The sequence below is a fragment of the Pseudophryne corroboree genome, chromosome 2, assembly GCF_028390025.1.
Source record: "Pseudophryne corroboree isolate aPseCor3 chromosome 2, aPseCor3.hap2, whole genome shotgun sequence".
NCBI lineage: Eukaryota > Metazoa > Chordata > Amphibia > Anura > Myobatrachidae > Pseudophryne > Pseudophryne corroboree.
The window spans coordinates 406,543,824-406,563,265 of record NC_086445.1 but is presented as its reverse complement, the minus strand read 5'-3'; positions in this window follow the sequence as shown (position 1 = coordinate 406,563,265).

Genomic DNA, 19,442 nt, shown 5'->3' with positions numbered 1-19,442 from the left:
ATATAATTGTATACCACCTACTAGAGATGAGCGGGTTCGGTTCCTCGGAATCCGAACCCGCCCGAACTTCAGTTTTTTTTTACACGGGTCCGAGCGACTCGGATCTTCCCGCCTTGCTCGGTTAACCCGAGCGCGCCCGAACGTCATCATCCCGCTGTCGGATTCTCGCGAGGCTCGGATTCTATCGCGAGACTTGGATTCTATATAAGGAGCCGCGCGTCGCCGCCATTTTCACACGTGCATTGAGATTGATAGGGAGATGACGTGGCTGGCGTCCTCTCCGTTTATAGAGAAGAGAGTGAGACTAGAGTAGAGAGAGACACAGTATTTACTTTAGTAATTTTGGGGAGCATTAGGAGGAGTACTACTACTTGCTGAAGTGATAGTGTGACTGTATATCTGACTTGTGGGGGAGACAGTGGGGAGCAGTTAGAGTCTGAGAGCAGGAGTACATATTTTAACGTACAGTGCACACTTTTGCTGCCAGAGTGCCACACTGCCATTGTGACCACACTGACCACCAGTATATATTGTGATTGTCTGCTTAGGAGTACTACTTGCAAGTTGCTGATAGTGTGACCAGTGACCTGACCACCAGTTTAATTAATCACCACCAGTTTAATATATATATATATATATATATATATAATTGTATATAATATATATATATAATTGTATACCACCTACCCGTGTTTTTTTTTTCTTTCTTCTTGATACATACTACTATAGTAGCTTACTGTAGCAGTCTGCGGTGCTGCTGAGCTGACAGTGTCCAGCAGGTCCGTCATCAGTCATTACATAATAAATATATATACCTGTCCGGCAGCAGTACTAGTGATATTATATATATATATATATATATATATTAATTTCATCTCATTATCATCCAGTCTATATTAGCAGCAGACACAGTATGGTAGTCCACGGCTGTAGCTACCTCTGTGTCGGCAGTCGCTGGTCCATCCATAATTGTATACCACCTACCCGTGTTTTTTTTTTTTTTTTCTTTCTTCTTGATACATACTACTATAGTAGCTTACTGTAGCAGTCTGCGGTGCTGCTGAGCTGACAGTGTCCAGCAGGTCCGTCATCAGTCATTACATAATAAATATATATACCTGTCCGGCTGCAGTACTAGTGATATTATATATATATATATTAATTTCATCTCATTATCATCCAGTCTATATTAGCAGCAGACACAGTACGGTAGTCCACGGCTGTAGCTACCTCTGTGTCGGCAGTCGCTGGTCCATCCATAATTGTATACCACCTACCCGTGTTTTTTTTTTTTCTTTCTTCTTGATACATACTACTATAGTAGCTTACTGTAGCAGTCTGCGGTGCTGCTGAGCTGACAGTGTCCAGCAGGTCCATCATCAGTCATTACATAATAAATATATATACCTGTCCGGCTGCAGTACTAGTGATATTATATATATATATATATATATATTAATTTCATCTCATTATCATCCAGTCTATATTAGCAGCAGACACAGTACGGTAGTCCACGGCTGTAGCTACCTCTGTGTCGGCAGTCGCTGGTCCATCCATAATTGTATACCACCTACCCGTGTTTTTTTTTTTCTTTCTTCTTGATACATACTACTATAGTAGCTTACTGTAGCAGTCTGTGGTGCTGCTGAGCTGACAGTGTCCAGCAGGTCCGTCATCAGTCATTACATAATAAATATATATACCTGTCCGGCTGCAGTACTAGTGATATTATATATATATATATATTAATTTCATCTCATTATCATCCAGTCTATATTAGCAGCAGACACAGTACGGTAGTCCACGGCTGTAGCTACCTCTGTGTCGGCAATCGCTGGTCCATCCATAATTGTATACCACCTACCCGTGTTTTTTTTCTTTTCTTTCTTCTTGATACATACTACTATAGTAGCTTACTGTAGCAGTCTGCGGTGCTGCTGAGCTGACAGTGTCCAGCAGGTCCGTCATCAGTCATTACATAATAAATATATATACCTGTCCGGCTGCAGTACTAGTGATATTATATATATATATATTAATTTCATCTCATCATCCAGTCTATATTAGCAGCAGACACAGTACGGTAGTCCACGGCTGTAGCTACCTCTGTGTCGGCAGTCGCTGGTCCATCCATAAGTATACTAGTATCCATCCATCTCCATTGTTTACCTGAGGTGCCTTTTAGTTGTGCCTATTAAAATATGGAGAACAAAAATGTTGAGGTTCCAAAATTAGGGAAAGATCAAGATCCACTTCCACCTCGTGCTGAAGCTGCTGCCACTAGTCATGGCCGAGACGATGAAATGCCAGCAACGTCGTCTGCCAAGGCCGATGCCCAATGTCATAGTACAGAGCATGTAAAATCCAAAACACCAAATATCAGTAAAAAAAGGACTCCAAAATCTAAAATAAAATTGTCGGAGGAGAAGCGTAAACTTGCCAATATGCCATTTACCACACGGAGTGGCAAGGAACGGCTGAGGCCCTGGCCTATGTTCATGGCTAGTGGTTCAGCTTCACATGAGGATGGAAGCACTCAGCCTCTCGCTAGAAAAATGAAAAGACTCAAGCTGGCAAAAGCACCGCAAAGAACTGTGCGTTCTTCGAAATCCCAAATCCACAAGGAGAGTCCAATTGTGTCGGTTGCGATGCCTGACCTTCCCAACACTGGACGTGAAGAGCATGCGCCTTCCACCATTTGCACGCCCCCTGCAAGTGCTGGAAGGAGCACCCGCAGTCCAGTTCCTGATAGTCAGATTGAAGATGTCAGTGTTGAAGTAAACCAGGATGAGGAGGATATGGGTGTTGCTGGCGCTGTGGAGGAAATTGACAAGGAGGATTCTGATGGTGAGGTGGTTTGTTTAAGTCAGGCACCCGGGGAGACACCTGTTGTCCGTGGGAGGAATAGGGCCGTTGACATGCCTGGTGAAAATACCAAAAAAATCAGCTCTTCGGTGTGGAAGTATTTCACCAGAAATGCGGACAACATTTGTCAAGCCGTGTGTTGCCTTTGTCAAGCTGTAATAAGTAGGGGTAAGGATGTTAACCACCTCGGAACATCCTCCCTTATACGTCACCTGCAGTGCATTCATAATAAGTCAGTGACAAGTTCAAAAACTTTGGGCGACAGCGGAAGCAGTCCACTGACCAGTAAATCCCTTCCTCTTGTAACCAAGCTCACGCAAACCACCCCACCAACTCCCTCAGTGTCAATTTCCTCCTTCCCCAGGAATGCCAATAGTCCTGCAGGCCATGTCACTGGCAATTCTGACGAGTCCTCTCCTGCCTGGGATTCCTCCGATGCATCCTTGCGTGTAACGCCTACTGCTGCTGGCGCTGCTGTTGTTGCTACTGGGAGTCGATGGTCATCCCAGAGGGGAAGACGTAAGCCCACTTTTACTACTTCCACCAAGCAATTGACTGTCCAACAGTCCTTTGCGAGGAAGATGAAATATCACAGCAGTCATCCTGTTGCAAAGCGGATAACTGAGGCCTTGAAAACTATGTTGGTGTTAGACGTGCGTCCGGTATCCGCCGTTAGTTCACAGGGAACTAGACAATTTCTTGAGGTAGTGTGCCCCCGTTACCAAATACCATCTAGGTTCCACTTCTCTAGGCAGGCGATACCGAGAATGTACACGGACGTCAGAAAAAGACTCACCAGTGTCCTAAAAAATGCAGTTGTACCCAATGTCCACTTAACCACGGACATGTGGACAAGTGGAGCAGGGCAGGGTCAGGACTATATGACTGTGACAGCCCACTGGGTAGATGTATGGACTCCCGCCGCAAGAACAGCAGCGGCGGCACCAGTAGCAGCATCTCGCAAACGCCAACTCTTTCCTAGGCAGGCTACGCTTTGTATCACCGGTTTCCAGAATACGCACACAGCTGAAAACCTCTTACGGCAACTGAGGAAGATCATCACGGAATGGCTTACCCCAATTGGACTCTCCTGTGGATTTGTGGCATCGGACAACGCCAGCAATATTGTGTGTGCATTAAATATGGGCAAATTCCAGCACGTCCCATGTTTTGCACATACCTTGAATTTGGTGGTGCAGAATTTTTTAAAAAACGACAGGGGCGTGCAAGAGATGCTGTCGGTGGCCAGAAGAATTGCGGGACACTTTCGGCATACAGGCACCACGTACAGAAGACTGGAGCACCACCAAAAACGCCTGAACCTGCCCTGCCATCATCTGAAGCAAGAAGTGGTAACGAGGTGGAATTCAACCCTATATATGCTTCAGAGGTTGGAGGAGCAGCAAAAGGCCATTCAAGCCTATACAATTGAGCACGATATAGGAGGTGGAATGTACCTGTCTCAAGCGCAGTGGAGAATGATTTCAACGTTGTGCAAGGTTCTGCAACCTTTTGAACTTGCCACACGTGAAGTCAGTTCAGACACTGCCAGCCTGAGTCAGGTCATTCCCCTCATCAGGCTTTTGCAGAAGAAGCTGGAGACATTGAAGGAGGAGCTAACACAGAGCGATTCTGCTAGGCATGTGGGACTTGTGGATGGAGCCCTTAATTCGCTTAACAAGGATTCACGGGTGGTCAATCTGTTGAAATCAGAGCACTACATTTTGGCCACCGTGCTCGATCGTAGATTTAAAACCTACCTTGGATCTCTCTTTCCGGCAGACACAAGTCTGCTGGGGTTCAAAGAACTGCTGGTGACAAAATTGTCAAGTCAAGCGGAACGCGACCTGTCAACATCTCCTCCTTCACATTCTCCCGCAACTGGGGGTGTGAGGAAAAGGCTCAGAATTCCGAGCCCACCCGCTGGCGGTGATGCAGGGCAGTCTGGAGCGACTGCTGATGCTGACATCTGGTCCGGACTGAAGGACCTGCCAACGATTACGGACATGTCGTCTACTGTCACTGCATATGATTCTCTCCCCATTGAAAGAATGGTGGAGGATTATATGAGTGACCGCATCCAAGTAGGCACGTCAGACAGTCCGTACTTATACTGGCAGGAAAAAGAGGCAATTTGGAGGCCCTTGCACAAACTGGCTTTATTCTACCTAAGTTGCCCTCCCACAAGTGTGTACTCCGAAAGAGTGTTTAGTGCCGCCGCTCACCTTGTCAGCAATCGGCGTACGAGGTTACTTCCAGAAAATGTGGAGAAGATGATGTTCATTAAAATGAATTATAATCAATTCCTCCGTGGAGACATTGACCAGCAGCAATTGCCTCCACAAAGCACACAGGGAGCTGAGATGGTGGATTCCAGTGGGGACGAATTGATAATCTGTGAGGAGCGGGATGTACACGGTGATATATCGGAGGATGATGATGAGGTGGACATCTTGCCTCTGTAGAGCTAGTTTGTGCAAGGAGAGATTAATTGCTTCTTTTTCGGTGGGGGTCCAAACCAACCCGTCATTTCAGTCACAGTCGTGTGTGAGACCCTGTCACTGAAATGATGGGTTGGTTAAAGTGTGCATGTCCTGTTTATACAACATAAGGGTGGGTGGGAGGGCCCAAGGACAATTCCATCTTGCACCTCTTTTTTCTTTCATTTTTATTTGCGTCATGTGCTGTTTGGGGAGTGTTTTTTGGAAGGGCCATCCTGCGTGACACTGCAGTGCCACTCCTAGATGGGCCAGGTGTTTGTGTCGGCCACTAGGGTCGCTTAGCTAACTCACACAGCTACCTCATTGCGCCTCTTTTTTTCTTTGCGTCATGTGCTGTTTGGGGAGTGTTTTTTGGAAGGGCCATCCTGCGTGACACTGCAGTGCCACTCCTAGATGGGCCAGGTGTTTGTGTCGGCCACTAGGGTCGCTTAGCTTAGTCATCCAGCGACCTCGGTGCAAATTTTAGGACTAAAAATAATATTGTGAGGTGTGAGGTATTCAGAATAGACTGAACATGAGTGGAAATTATGGTTTTTGAGGTTAATAATACTTTGGGATCAAAATGACCCCCAAATTCTATGATTTAAGCTGTTTTTTAGTGTTTTTTGAAAAAAACACCCAAATCCAAAACACACCCGAATCCGACAAAAAAAATTCGGTGAGGTTTTGCCAAAACGCGGTCGAACCCAAAACACGGCCGCGGAACCGAACCCAAAACCAAAACTCGAAAAATTTCAAGTGCACATCTCTAATATATTGGTGAGCTCAAAGAAAAAGAAATAGCGGTAGTGAAACAGCTTTTGTTTAAAAAGGAACAATTTATTCATATATCAAACTCACATTTTCAAAGATTTAATATGCATAACAAACCACATTCAGTGGTATCCCTCTGGAACAGCTTGCTTCCCTTATACCCTCTACCAGTCAGTTCATATAAGTAAGAAAGATAACACAGTTCCAGGAAACCTATGGTTATAGAGCTCAACTTGGTATAGGTATGGTCCAGCAGTCCGCTCACAGGGGTTCGTGTCACCTGGTCAATTCATTTCAGACTAGCAGGTCCTTCTTCAGAAGCACGGTAACTCTGTCTCTCCCTATATACCCCATTTAATAAAGCAAATCCCACCCCCAAATTTGGTCACATTTCCTCCCTTTTTGTCTCCTTTTTTTGTGTAAATTCTGTTTATTGAATTTTCACAAGAAGAAAGGAAAAAGCAACAATACACAAAATTCAATAATGTGAGGGTGGCATGACACAAAAAGGTAGGAGAATCAACCCCGAATAAGCTCCACATAACAAAAGGTATATTACATTGGAAAACAGTTCATCAAACATATGTGGAACATATAGGTAAATACAATAAACCCATAGACAGACAATAACAAGAAACATAAATGAAATATAAAAATATAAAAAAAGGGGGGGTGAGATCAACCAAGACACATACAAGGGAAAGCTAGCTGGGAGGGAAAGAAGGAAGAAAGGTAAATGAGAGAGACAGCGTTACAAGACTTCAACTGACATTATGCAAAATCAAGTGTGAAGTGGAGTGGCACATGGGAGATAGAGCAAGTCTCCTATGAAGAGGTTGTTCTGTGCGGTCATATATGGCAAAAACAGAGTTCTGAGTGGATGATTTTTTTATGAAACGCTACTACTCCATTAGCATCATTAGTCATAGCAGACTTTCTGTCAAAATACATATTTTGTATAATTTTCTGATGTACCTTGTAGAGCGAAGGAGAGGTGTAATACAACCAATGAGTCAGTATTATTTTCTTAGCGACTCTGGCAATTATTGTAAGCAATGGGGTAATATTATGTTTAGTTGGTCCAAGGTCCCATTTTGTAAAATCAACTAAAAGACAGGCTGTGGGATCTGGGGTAATAGAAATTTTGAAAATACGTTTGATATAATTTATAAGTTAGAACCAAAAACGATGGATATATGGACAGTCCCACATACAGTGGTAGAAAGAAGCAGATGTACAATGGCATTTGACACATTCTGCAGAGTTTTCTGAATGAAAATGAGCATATTGTGCTGGAGAAGGTGGTCTTCAGTATGCCGACTGACGGGATACCGGCGCACAGTATACCGGCGCCGGGATCCCGACAGCCGGCATACCGACACTTATTCTCCCTCGTGGGGGTCCACGACCCCCTTGGAGGGAGAATAAAATAGCGTGGCGTGCGTAGCGCGCCACCGTGCCCGTAGCGTGGCGAGCGAGCCCGCAAGGGGCTCATTTGCGCTTGCCACACTGTCGGTAAGCCGGCGGTCGGGCTCCCGGCGCCAGTATGCTGGTCGCCGGGAGCCCGACCGCCGGCATATCGTAGTGAACCCGCTGGAGAGACATATGCCCGTATAACATGCATCGTTCTAACATGGACTTCTTGGAGGTATTAAGATTGAAGGGCTTTCACAGCAGAAATATATTGAGTATTCAGATGTTCAGGTTGGGACATATATAAGATAAATTAACACTCCATTTTTCTCTAACACTCCCCCATCGCTTCTCAGAGGTACGGTCAGTGAGGAGAGAGTATATCATATGAAGACGAAACATTTTCTTTTTACATAAATGTAATAACAGTTGCAGAGGGTCAGATACTAAGATAGGAGTATTTGAATGGGATTTCCAAGTAAGAGAAGAAAGGTAATGGCGTACTTGCAAGTACATAAAGAAATGATTGTACGAGATGTTAAATGTGGCCGTAAGGTCTATGAATCAAGTCAGGACTTGGCCTGTTGCAATTGTGAAGAATGCAATTGTTAAGAATATGATTTAAGAATGGAGTTAGAACCGGAACTGAAAACCATTTCTCCTCTCTTCACAGGTAAAAACACCATCTTCATGCTTGTATATCTGAGTCTCTCATCTCTCTCTGGCTACACTTTTCACACCCCAAGGAAGTTTGTCTGCAAATGTCTGTGATCCTTCTTCAATGCAAAATAACCTCTGTTAATTAGCTGAACTTCTGATTGCATACCTCCCCCTTTGCCAGCTGATATAGTTGGAGCATTTAAGAGCAATATTATCAAGGCCTGCAGTCAGGACTTGGCCTGCTTGCAATTGTGAAGAATGCAATTGTTAAGAATATGATTTAAGAATGGAGTTAGAACCGGAACTGAAAACCATTTCTCCTCTCTTCACAGGTAAAAACACCATCTTCATGCTTGTATATCTGAGTCTCTCATCTCTCTCTGGCTACACTTTTCACACCCCAAGGAAGTTTGTCTGCAAATGTCTGTGATCCTTCTTCAATGCAAAATAACCTCTGTTAATTAGCTGAACTTCTGATTGCATACCTCCCCCTTTGCCAGCTGATATAGTTGGAGCATTTAAGAGCAATATTATCAAGGCCTGCAGTCAGGACTTGGCCTGCTTGCAATTGTGAAGAATGCAATTGTTAAGAATATGATTTAAGAATGGAGTTAGAACCGGAACTGAAAACCATTTCTCCTCTCTTCACAGGTAAAAACACCATCTTCATGCTTGTATATCTGAGTCTCTCATCTCTCTCTGGCTACACTTTTCACACCCCAAGGAAGTTTGTCTGCAAATGTCTGTGATCCTTCTTCAATGCAAAATAACCTCTGTTAATTAGCTGAACTTCTGATTGCATACCTCCCCCTTTGCCAGCTGATATAGTTGGAGCATTTAAGAGCAATATTATCAAGGCCTGCAGTCAGGACTTGGCCTGCTTGCAATTGTGAAGAATGCAATTGTTAAGAATATGATTTAAGAATGGAGTTAGAACCGGAACTGAAAACCATTTCTCCTCTCTTCACAGGTAAAAACACCATCTTCATGCTTGTATATCTGAGTCTCTCATCTCTCTCTGGCTACACTTTTCACACCCCAAGGAAGTTTGTCTGCAAATGTCTGTGATCCTTCTTCAATGCAAAATAACCTCTGTTAATTAGCTGAACTTCTGATTGCATACCTCCCCCTTTGCCAGCTGATATAGTTGGAGCATTTAAGAGCAATATTATCAAGGCCTGCAGTCAGGACTTGGCCTGCTTGCAATTGTGAAGAATGCAATTGTTAAGAATATGATTTAAGAATGGAGTTAGAACCGGAACTGAAAACCATTTCTCCTCTCTTCACAGGTAAAAACACCATCTTCATGCTTGTATATCTGAGTCTCTCATCTCTCTCTGGCTACACTTTTCACACCCCAAGGAAGTTTGTCTGCAAATGTCTGTGATCCTTCTTCAATGCAAAATAACCTCTGTTAATTAGCTGAACTTCTGATTGCATACCTCCCCCTTTGCCAGCTGATATAGTTGGAGCATTTAAGAGCAATATTATCAAGGCCTGCAGTCAGGACTTGGCCTGCTTGCAATTGTGAAGAATGCAATTGTTAAGAATATGATTTAAGAATGGAGTTAGAACCGGAACTGAAAACCATTTCTCCTCTCTTCACAGGTAAAAACACCATCTTCATGCTTGTATATCTGAGTCTCTCATCTCTCTCTGGCTACACTTTTCACACCCCAAGGAAGTTTGTCTGCAAATGTCTGTGATCCTTCTTCAATGCAAAATAACCTCTGTTAATTAGCTGAACTTCTGATTGCATACCTCCCCCTTTGCCAGCTGATATAGTTGGAGCATTTAAGAGCAATATTATCAAGGCCTGCAGTCAGGACTTGGCCTGCTTGCAATTGTGAAGAATGCAATTGTTAAGAATATGATTTAAGAATGGAGTTAGAACCGGAACTGAAAACCATTTCTCCTCTCTTCACAGGTAAAAACACCATCTTCATGCTTGTATATCTGAGTCTCTCATCTCTCTCTGGCTACACTTTTCACACCCCAAGGAAGTTTGTCTGCAAATGTCTGTGATCCTTCTTCAATGCAAAATAACCTCTGTTAATTAGCTGAACTTCTGATTGCATACCTCCCCCTTTGCCAGCTGATATAGTTGGAGCATTTAAGAGCAATATTATCAAGGCCTGCAGTCAGGACTTGGCCTGCTTGCAATTGTGAAGAATGCAATTGTTAAGAATATGATTTAAGAATGGAGTTAGAACCGGAACTGAAAACCATTTCTCCTCTCTTCACAGGTAAAAACACCATCTTCATGCTTGTATATCTGAGTCTCTCATCTCTCTCTGGCTACACTTTTCACACCCCAAGGAAGTTTGTCTGCAAATGTCTGTGATCCTTCTTCAATGCAAAATAACCTCTGTTAATTAGCTGAACTTCTGATTGCATACCTCCCCCTTTGCCAGCTGATATAGTTGGAGCATTTAAGAGCAATATTATCAAGGCCTGCAGTCAGGACTTGGCCTGCTTGCAATTGTGAAGAATGCAATTGTTAAGAATATGATTTAAGAATGGAGTTAGAACCGGAACTGAAAACCATTTCTCCTCTCTTCACAGGTAAAAACACCATCTTCATGCTTGTATATCTGAGTCTCTCATCTCTCTCTGGCTACACTTTTCACACCCCAAGGAAGTTTGTCTGCAAATGTCTGTGATCCTTCTTCAATGCAAAATAACCTCTGTTAATTAGCTGAACTTCTGATTGCATACCTCCCCCTTTGCCAGCTGATATAGTTGGAGCATTTAAGAGCAATATTATCAAGGCCTGCAGTCAGGACTTGGCCTGCTTGCAATTGTGAAGAATGCAATTGTTAAGAATATGATTTAAGAATGGAGTTAGAACCGGAACTGAAAACCATTTCTCCTCTCTTCACAGGTAAAAACACCATCTTCATGCTTGTATATCTGAGTCTCTCATCTCTCTCTGGCTACACTTTTCACACCCCAAGGAAGTTTGTCTGCAAATGTCTGTGATCCTTCTTCAATGCAAAATAACCTCTGTTAATTAGCTGAACTTCTGATTGCATACCTCCCCCTTTGCCAGCTGATATAGTTGGAGCATTTAAGAGCAATATTATCAAGGCCTGCAGTCAGGACTTGGCCTGCTTGCAATTGTGAAGAATGCAATTGTTAAGAATATGATTTAAGAATGGAGTTAGAACCGGAACTGAAAACCATTTCTCCTCTCTTCACAGGTAAAAACACCATCTTCATGCTTGTATATCTGAGTCTCTCATCTCTCTCTGGCTACACTTTTCACACCCCAAGGAAGTTTGTCTGCAAATGTCTGTGATCCTTCTTCAATGCAAAATAACCTCTGTTAATTAGCTGAACTTCTGATTGCATACCTCCCCCTTTGCCAGCTGATATAGTTGGAGCATTTAAGAGCAATATTATCAAGGCCTGCAGTCAGGACTTGGCCTGCTTGCAATTGTGAAGAATGCAATTGTTAAGAATATGATTTAAGAATGGAGTTAGAACCGGAACTGAAAACCATTTCTCCTCTCTTCACAGGTAAAAACACCATCTTCATGCTTGTATATCTGAGTCTCTCATCTCTCTCTGGCTACACTTTTCACACCCCAAGGAAGTTTGTCTGCAAATGTCTGTGATCCTTCTTCAATGCAAAATAACCTCTGTTAATTAGCTGAACTTCTGATTGCATACCTCCCCCTTTGCCAGCTGATATAGTTGGAGCATTTAAGAGCAATATTATCAAGGCCTGCAGTCAGGACTTGGCCTGCTTGCAATTGTGAAGAATGCAATTGTTAAGAATATGATTTAAGAATGGAGTTAGAACCGGAACTGAAAACCATTTCTCCTCTCTTCACAGGTAAAAACACCATCTTCATGCTTGTATATCTGAGTCTCTCATCTCTCTCTGGCTACACTTTTCACACCCCAAGGAAGTTTGTCTGCAAATGTCTGTGATCCTTCTTCAATGCAAAATAACCTCTGTTAATTAGCTGAACTTCTGATTGCATACCTCCCCCTTTGCCAGCTGATATAGTTGGAGCATTTAAGAGCAATATTATCAAGGCCTGCAGTCAGGACTTGGCCTGCTTGCAATTGTGAAGAATGCAATTGTTAAGAATATGATTTAAGAATGGAGTTAGAACCGGAACTGAAAACCATTTCTCCTCTCTTCACAGGTAAAAACACCATCTTCATGCTTGTATATCTGAGTCTCTCATCTCTCTCTGGCTACACTTTTCACACCCCAAGGAAGTTTGTCTGCAAATGTCTGTGATCCTTCTTCAATGCAAAATAACCTCTGTTAATTAGCTGAACTTCTGATTGCATACCTCCCCCTTTGCCAGCTGATATAGTTGGAGCATTTAAGAGCAATATTATCAAGGCCTGCAGTCAGGACTTGGCCTGCTTGCAATTGTGAAGAATGCAATTGTTAAGAATATGATTTAAGAATGGAGTTAGAACCGGAACTGAAAACCATTTCTCCTCTCTTCACAGGTAAAAACACCATCTTCATGCTTGTATATCTGAGTCTCTCATCTCTCTCTGGCTCACTTTTCACACCCCAAGGAAGTTTGTCTGCAAATGTCTGTGATCCTTCTTCAATGCAAAATAACCTCTGTTAATTAGCTGAACTTCTGATTGCATACCTCCCCCTTTGCCAGCTGATATAGTTGGAGCATTTAAGAGCAATATTATCAAGGCCTGCAGTCAGGACTTGGCCTGCTTGCAATTGTGAAGAATGCAATTGTTAAGAATATGATTTAAGAATGGAGTTAGAACCGGAACTGAAAACCATTTCTCCTCTCTTCACAGGTAAAAACACCATCTTCATGCTTGTATATCTGAGTCTCTCATCTCTCTCTGGCTACACTTTTCACACCCCAAGGAAGTTTGTCTGCAAATGTCTGTGATCCTTCTTCAATGCAAAATAACCTCTGTTAATTAGCTGAACTTCTGATTGCATACCTCCCCCTTTGCCAGCTGATATAGTTGGAGCATTTAAGAGCAATATTATCAATGCCTGCAGTCAGGACTTGGCCTGCTTGCAATTGTGAAGAATGCAATTGTTAAGAATATGATTTAAGAATGGAGTTAGAACCGGAACTGAAAACCATTTCTCCTCTCTTCACAGGTAAAAACACCATCTTCATGCTTGTATATCTGAGTCTCTCATCTCTCTCTGGCTACACTTTTCACACCCCAAGGAAGTTTGTCTGCAAATGTCTGTGATCCTTCTTCAATGCAAAATAACCTCTGTTAATTAGCTGAACTTCTGATTGCATACCTCCCCCTTTGCCAGCTGATATAGTTGGAGCATTTAAGAGCAATATTATCAAGGCCTGCAGTCAGGACTTGGCCTGCTTGCAGTTGTGAAGAATGCAATTGTTAAGAATATGATTTAAGAATGGAGTTAGAACCGGAACTGAAAACCATTTCTCCTCTCTTCACAGGTAAAAACACCATCTTCATGCTTGTATATCTGAGTCTCTCATCTCTCTCTGGCTACACTTTTCACACCCCAAGGAAGTTTGTCTGCAAATGTCTGTGATCCTTCTTCAATGCAAAATAACCTCTGTTAATTAGCTGAACTTCTGATTGCATACCTCCCCCTTTGCCAGCTGATATAGTTGGAGCATTTAAGAGCAATATTATCAAGGCCTGCAGTCAGGACTTGGCCTGCTTGCAATTGTGAAGAATGCAATTGTTAAGAATATGATTTAAGAATGGAGTTAGAACCGGAACTGAAAACCATTTCTCCTCTCTTCACAGGTAAAAACACCATCTTCATGCTTGTATATCTGAGTCTCTCATCTCTCTCTGGCTACACTTTTCACACCCCAAGGAAGTTTGTCTGCAAATGTCTGTGATCCTTCTTCAATGCAAAATAACCTCTGTTAATTAGCTGAACTTCTGATTGCATACCTCCCCCTTTGCCAGCTGATATAGTTGGAGCATTTAAGAGCAATATTATCAAGGCCTGCAGTCAGGACTTGGCCTGCTTGCAATTGTGAAGAATGCAATTGTTAAGAATATGATTTAAGAATGGAGTTAGAACCGGAACTGAAAACCATTTCTCCTCTCTTCACAGGTAAAAACACCATCTTCATGCTTGTATATCTGAGTCTCTCATCTCTCTCTGGCTACACTTTTCACACCCCAAGGAAGTTTGTCTGCAAATGTCTGTGATCCTTCATCAATGCAAAATAACCTCTGTTAATTAGCTGAACTTCTGATTGCATACCTCCCCCTTTGCCAGCTGATATAGTTGGAGCATTTAAGAGCAATATTATCAAGGCCTGCAGTCAGGACTTGGCCTGCTTGCAATTGTGAAGAATGCAATTGTTAAGAATATGATTTAAGAATGGAGTTAGAACCGGAACTGAAAACCATTTCTCCTCTCTTCACAGGTAAAAACACCATCTTCATGCTTGTATATCTGAGTCTCTCATCTCTCTCTGGCTACACTTTTCACACCCCAAGGAAGTTTGTCTGCAAATGTCTGTGATCCTTCTTCAATGCAAAATAACCTCTGTTAATTAGCTGTACTTCTGATTGCATACCTCCCCCTTTGCCAGCTGATATAGTTGGAGCATTTAAGAGCAATATTATCAAGGCCTGCAGTCAGGACTTGGCCTGCTTGCAATTGTGAAGAATGCAATTGTTAAGAATATGATTTAAGAATGGAGTTAGAACCGGAACTGAAAACCATTTCTCCTCTCTTCACAGGTAAAAACACCATCTTCATGCTTGTATATCTGAGTCTCTCATCTCTCTCTGGCTACACTTTTCACACCCCAAGGAAGTTTGTCTGCAAATGTCTGTGATCCTTCTTCAATGCAAAATAACCTCTGTTAATTAGCTGAACTTCTGATTGCATACCTCCCCCTTTGCCAGCTGATATAGTTGGAGCATTTAAGAGCAATATTATCAAGGCCTGCAGTCAGGACTTGGCCTGCTTGCAATTGTGAAGAATGCAATTGTTAAGAATATGATTTAAGAATGGAGTTAGAACCGGAACTGAAAACCATTTCTCCTCTCTTCACAGGTAAAAACACCATCTTCATGCTTGTATATCTGAGTCTCTCATCTCTCTCTGGCTACACTTTTCACACCCCAAGGAAGTTTGTCTGCAAATGTCTGTGATCCTTCTTCAATGCAAAATAACCTCTGTTAATTAGCTGAACTTCTGATTGCATACCTCCCCCTTTGCCAGCTGATATAGTTGGAGCATTTAAGAGCAATATTATCAAGGCCTGCAGTCAGGACTTGGCCTGCTTGCAATTGTGAAGAATGCAATTGTTAAGAATATGATTTAAGAATGGAGTTAGAACCGGAACTGTAAACCATTTCTCCTCTCTTCACAGGTAAAAACACCATCTTCATGCTTGTATATCTGAGTCTCTCATCTCTCTCTGGCTACACTTTTCACACCCCAAGGAAGTTTGTCTGCAAATGTCTGTGATCCTTCTTCAATGCAAAATAACCTCTGTTAATTAGCTGAACTTCTGATTGCATACCTCCCCCTTTGCCAGCTGATATAGTTGGAGCATTTAAGAGCAATATTATCAAGGCCTGCAGTCAGGACTTGGCCTGCTTGCAATTGTGAAGAATGCAATTGTTAAGAATATGATTTAAGAATGGAGTTAGAACCGGAACTGAAAACCATTTCTCCTCTCTTCACAGGTAAAAACACCATCTTCATGCTTGTATATCTGAGTCTCTCATCTCTCTCTGGCTACACTTTTCACACCCCAAGGAAGTTTGTCTGCAAATGTCTGTGATCCTTCTTCAATGCAAAATAACCTCTGTTAATTAGCTGAACTTCTGATTCCATACCTCCCCCTTTGCCAGCTGATATAGTTGGAGCATTTAAGAGCAATATTATCAAGGCCTGCAGTCAGGACTTGGCCTGCTTGCAATTGTGAAGAATGCAATTGTTAAGAATATGATTTAAGAATGGAGTTAGAACCGGAACTGAAAACCATTTCTCCTCTCTTCACAGGTAAAAACACCATCTTCATGCTTGTATATCTGAGTCTCTCATCTCTCTCTGGCTACACTTTTCACACCCCAAGGAAGTTTGTCTGCAAATGTCTGTGATCCTTCTTCAATGCAAAATAACCTCTGTTAATTAGCTGAACTTCTGATTGCATACCTCCCCCTTTGCCAGCTGATATAGTTGGAGCATTTAAGAGCAATATTATCAAGGCCTGCAGTCAGGACTTGGCCTGCTTGCAATTGTGAAGAATGCAATTGTTAAGAATATGATTTAAGAATGGAGTTAGAACCGGAACTGAAAACCATTTCTCCTCTCTTCACAGGTAAAAACACCATCTTCATGCTTGTATATCTGAGTCTCTCATCTCTCTCTGGCTACACTTTTCACACCCCAAGGAAGTTTGTCTGCAAATGTCTGTGATCCTTCTTCAATGCAAAATAACCTCTGTTAATTAGCTGAACTTCTGATTGCATACCTCCCCCTTTGCCAGCTGATATAGTTGGAGCATTTAAGAGCAATATTATCAAGGCCTGCAGTCAGGACTTGGCCTGCTTGCAATTGTGAAGAATGCAATTGTTAAGAATATGATTTAAGAATGGAGTTAGAACCGGAACTGAAAACCATTTCTCCTCTCTTCACAGGTAAAAACACCATCTTCATGCTTGTATATCTGAGTCTCTCATCTCTCTCTGGCTACACTTTTCACACCCCAAGGAAGTTTGTCTGCAAATGTCTGTGATCCTTCTTCAATGCAAAATAACCTCTGTTAATTAGCTGAACTTCTGATTGCATACCTCCCCCTTTGCCAGCTGATATAGTTGGAGCATTTAAGAGCAATATTATCAAGGCCTGCAGTCAGGACTTGGCCTGCTTGCAATTGTGAAGAATGCAATTGTTAAGAATGTGATTTAAGAATGGAGTTAGAACCGGAACTGAAAACCATTTCTCCTCTCTTCACAGGTAAAAACACCATCTTCATGCTTGTATATCTGAGTCTCTCATCTCTCTCTGGCTACACTTTTCACACCCCAAGGAAGTTTGTCTGCAAATGTCTGTGATCCTTCTTCAATGCAAAATAACCTCTGTTAATTAGCTGAACTTCTGATTGCATACCTCCCCCTTTGCCAGCTGATATAGTTGGAGCATTTAAGAGCAATATTATCAAGGCCTGCAGTCAGGACTTGGCCTGCTTGCAATTGTGAAGAATGCAATTGTTAAGAATATGATTTAAGAATGGAGTTAGAACCGGAACTGAAAACCATTTCTCCTCTCTTCACGGGTAAAAACACCATCTTCATGCTTGTATATCTGAGTCTCTCATCTCTCTCTGGCTACACTTTTCACACCCCAAGGAAGTTTGTCTGCAAATGTCTGTGATCCTTCTTCAATGCAAAATAACCTCTGTTAATTAGCTGAACTTCTGATTGCATACCTCCCCCTTTGCCAGCTGATATAGTTGGAGCATTTAAGAGCAATATTATCAAGGCCTGCAGTCAGGACTTGGCCTGCTTGCAATTGTGAAGAATGCAATTGTTAAGAATATGATTTAAGAATGGAGTTAGAACCGGAACTGAAAACCATTTCTCCTCTCTTCACAGGTAAAAACACCATCTTCATGCTTGTATATCTGAGTCTCTCATCTCTCTCTGGCTACACTTTTCACACCCCAAGGAAGTTTGTCTGCAAATGTCTGTGATCCTTCTTCAATGCAAAATAACCTCTGTTAATTAGCTGAACTTCTGATTGCATACCTCCCCCTTTGCCAGCTGATATAGTTGGAGCATTTAAGAGCAATATTATCAAGGCCTGCAGTCAGGACTTGGCCTGCTTGCAATTGTGAAGAATGCAATTGTTAAGAATATGATTTAAGAATGGAGTTAGAACCGGAACTGAAAACCATTTCTCCTCTCTTCACAGGTAAAAACACCATCTTCATGCTTGTATATCTGAGTCTCTCATCTCTCTCTGGCTACACTTTTCACACCCCAAGGAAGTTTGTCTGCAAATGTCTGTGATCCTTCTTCAATGCAAAATAACCTCTGTTAATTAGCTGAACTTCTGATTGCATACCTCCCCCTTTGCCAGCTGATATAGTTGGAGCATTTAAGAGCAATATTATCAAGGCCTGCAGTCAGGACTTGGCCTGCTTGCAATTGTGAAGAATGCAATTGTTAAGAATATGATTTAAGAATGGAATTAGAACCGGAACTGAAAACCATTTCTCCTCTCTTCACAGGTAAAAACACCATCTTCATGCTTGTATATCTGAGTCTCTCATCTCTCTCTGGCTACACTTTTCACACCCCAAGGAAGTTTGTCTGCAAATGTCTGTGATCCTTCTTCAATGCAAAATAACCTCTGTTAATTAGCTGAACTTCTGATTGCATACCTCCCCCTTTGCCAGCTGATATAGTTGGAGCATTTAAGAGCAATATTATCAAGGCCTACAGTCAGGACTTGGCCTGCTTGCAATTGTGAAGAATGCAATTGTTAAGAATATGATTTAAGAATGGAGTTAGAACCGGAACTGAAAACCATTTCTCCTCTCTTCACAGGTAAAAACACCATCTTCATGCTTGTATATCTGAGTCTCTCATCTCTCTCTGGCTACACTTTTCACACCCCAAGGAAGTTTGTCTGCAAATGTCTGTGATCCTTCTTCAATGCAAAATAACCTCTGTTAATTAGCTGAACTTCTGATTGCATACCTCCCCCTTTGCCAGCTGATATAGTTGGAGCATTTAAGAGCAATATTATCAAGGCCTGCAGTCAGGACTTGGCCTGCTTGCAATTGTGAAGAATGCAATTGTTAAGAATATGATTTAAGAATGGAGTTAGAACCGGAACTGAAAACCATTTCTCCTCTCTTCACAGGTAAAAACACCATCTTCATGCTTGTATATCTGAGTCTCTCATCTCTCTCTGGCTACACTTTTCACACCCCAAGGAAGTTTGTCTGCAAATGTCTGTGATCCTTCTTCAATGCAAAATAACCTCTGTTAATTAGCTGAACTTCTGATTGCATACCTCCCCCTTTGCCAGCTGATATAGTTGGAGCATTTAAGAGCAATATTATCAAGGCCTGCAGTCAGGACTTGGCCTGCTTGCAATTGTGAAGAATGCAATTGTTAAGAATATGATTTAAGAATGGAGTTAGAACCGGAACTGAAAACAATTTCTCCTCTCTTCACAGGTAAAAACACCATCTTCATGCTTGTATATCTGAGTCTCTCATCTCTCTCTGGCTACACTTTTCACACCCCAAG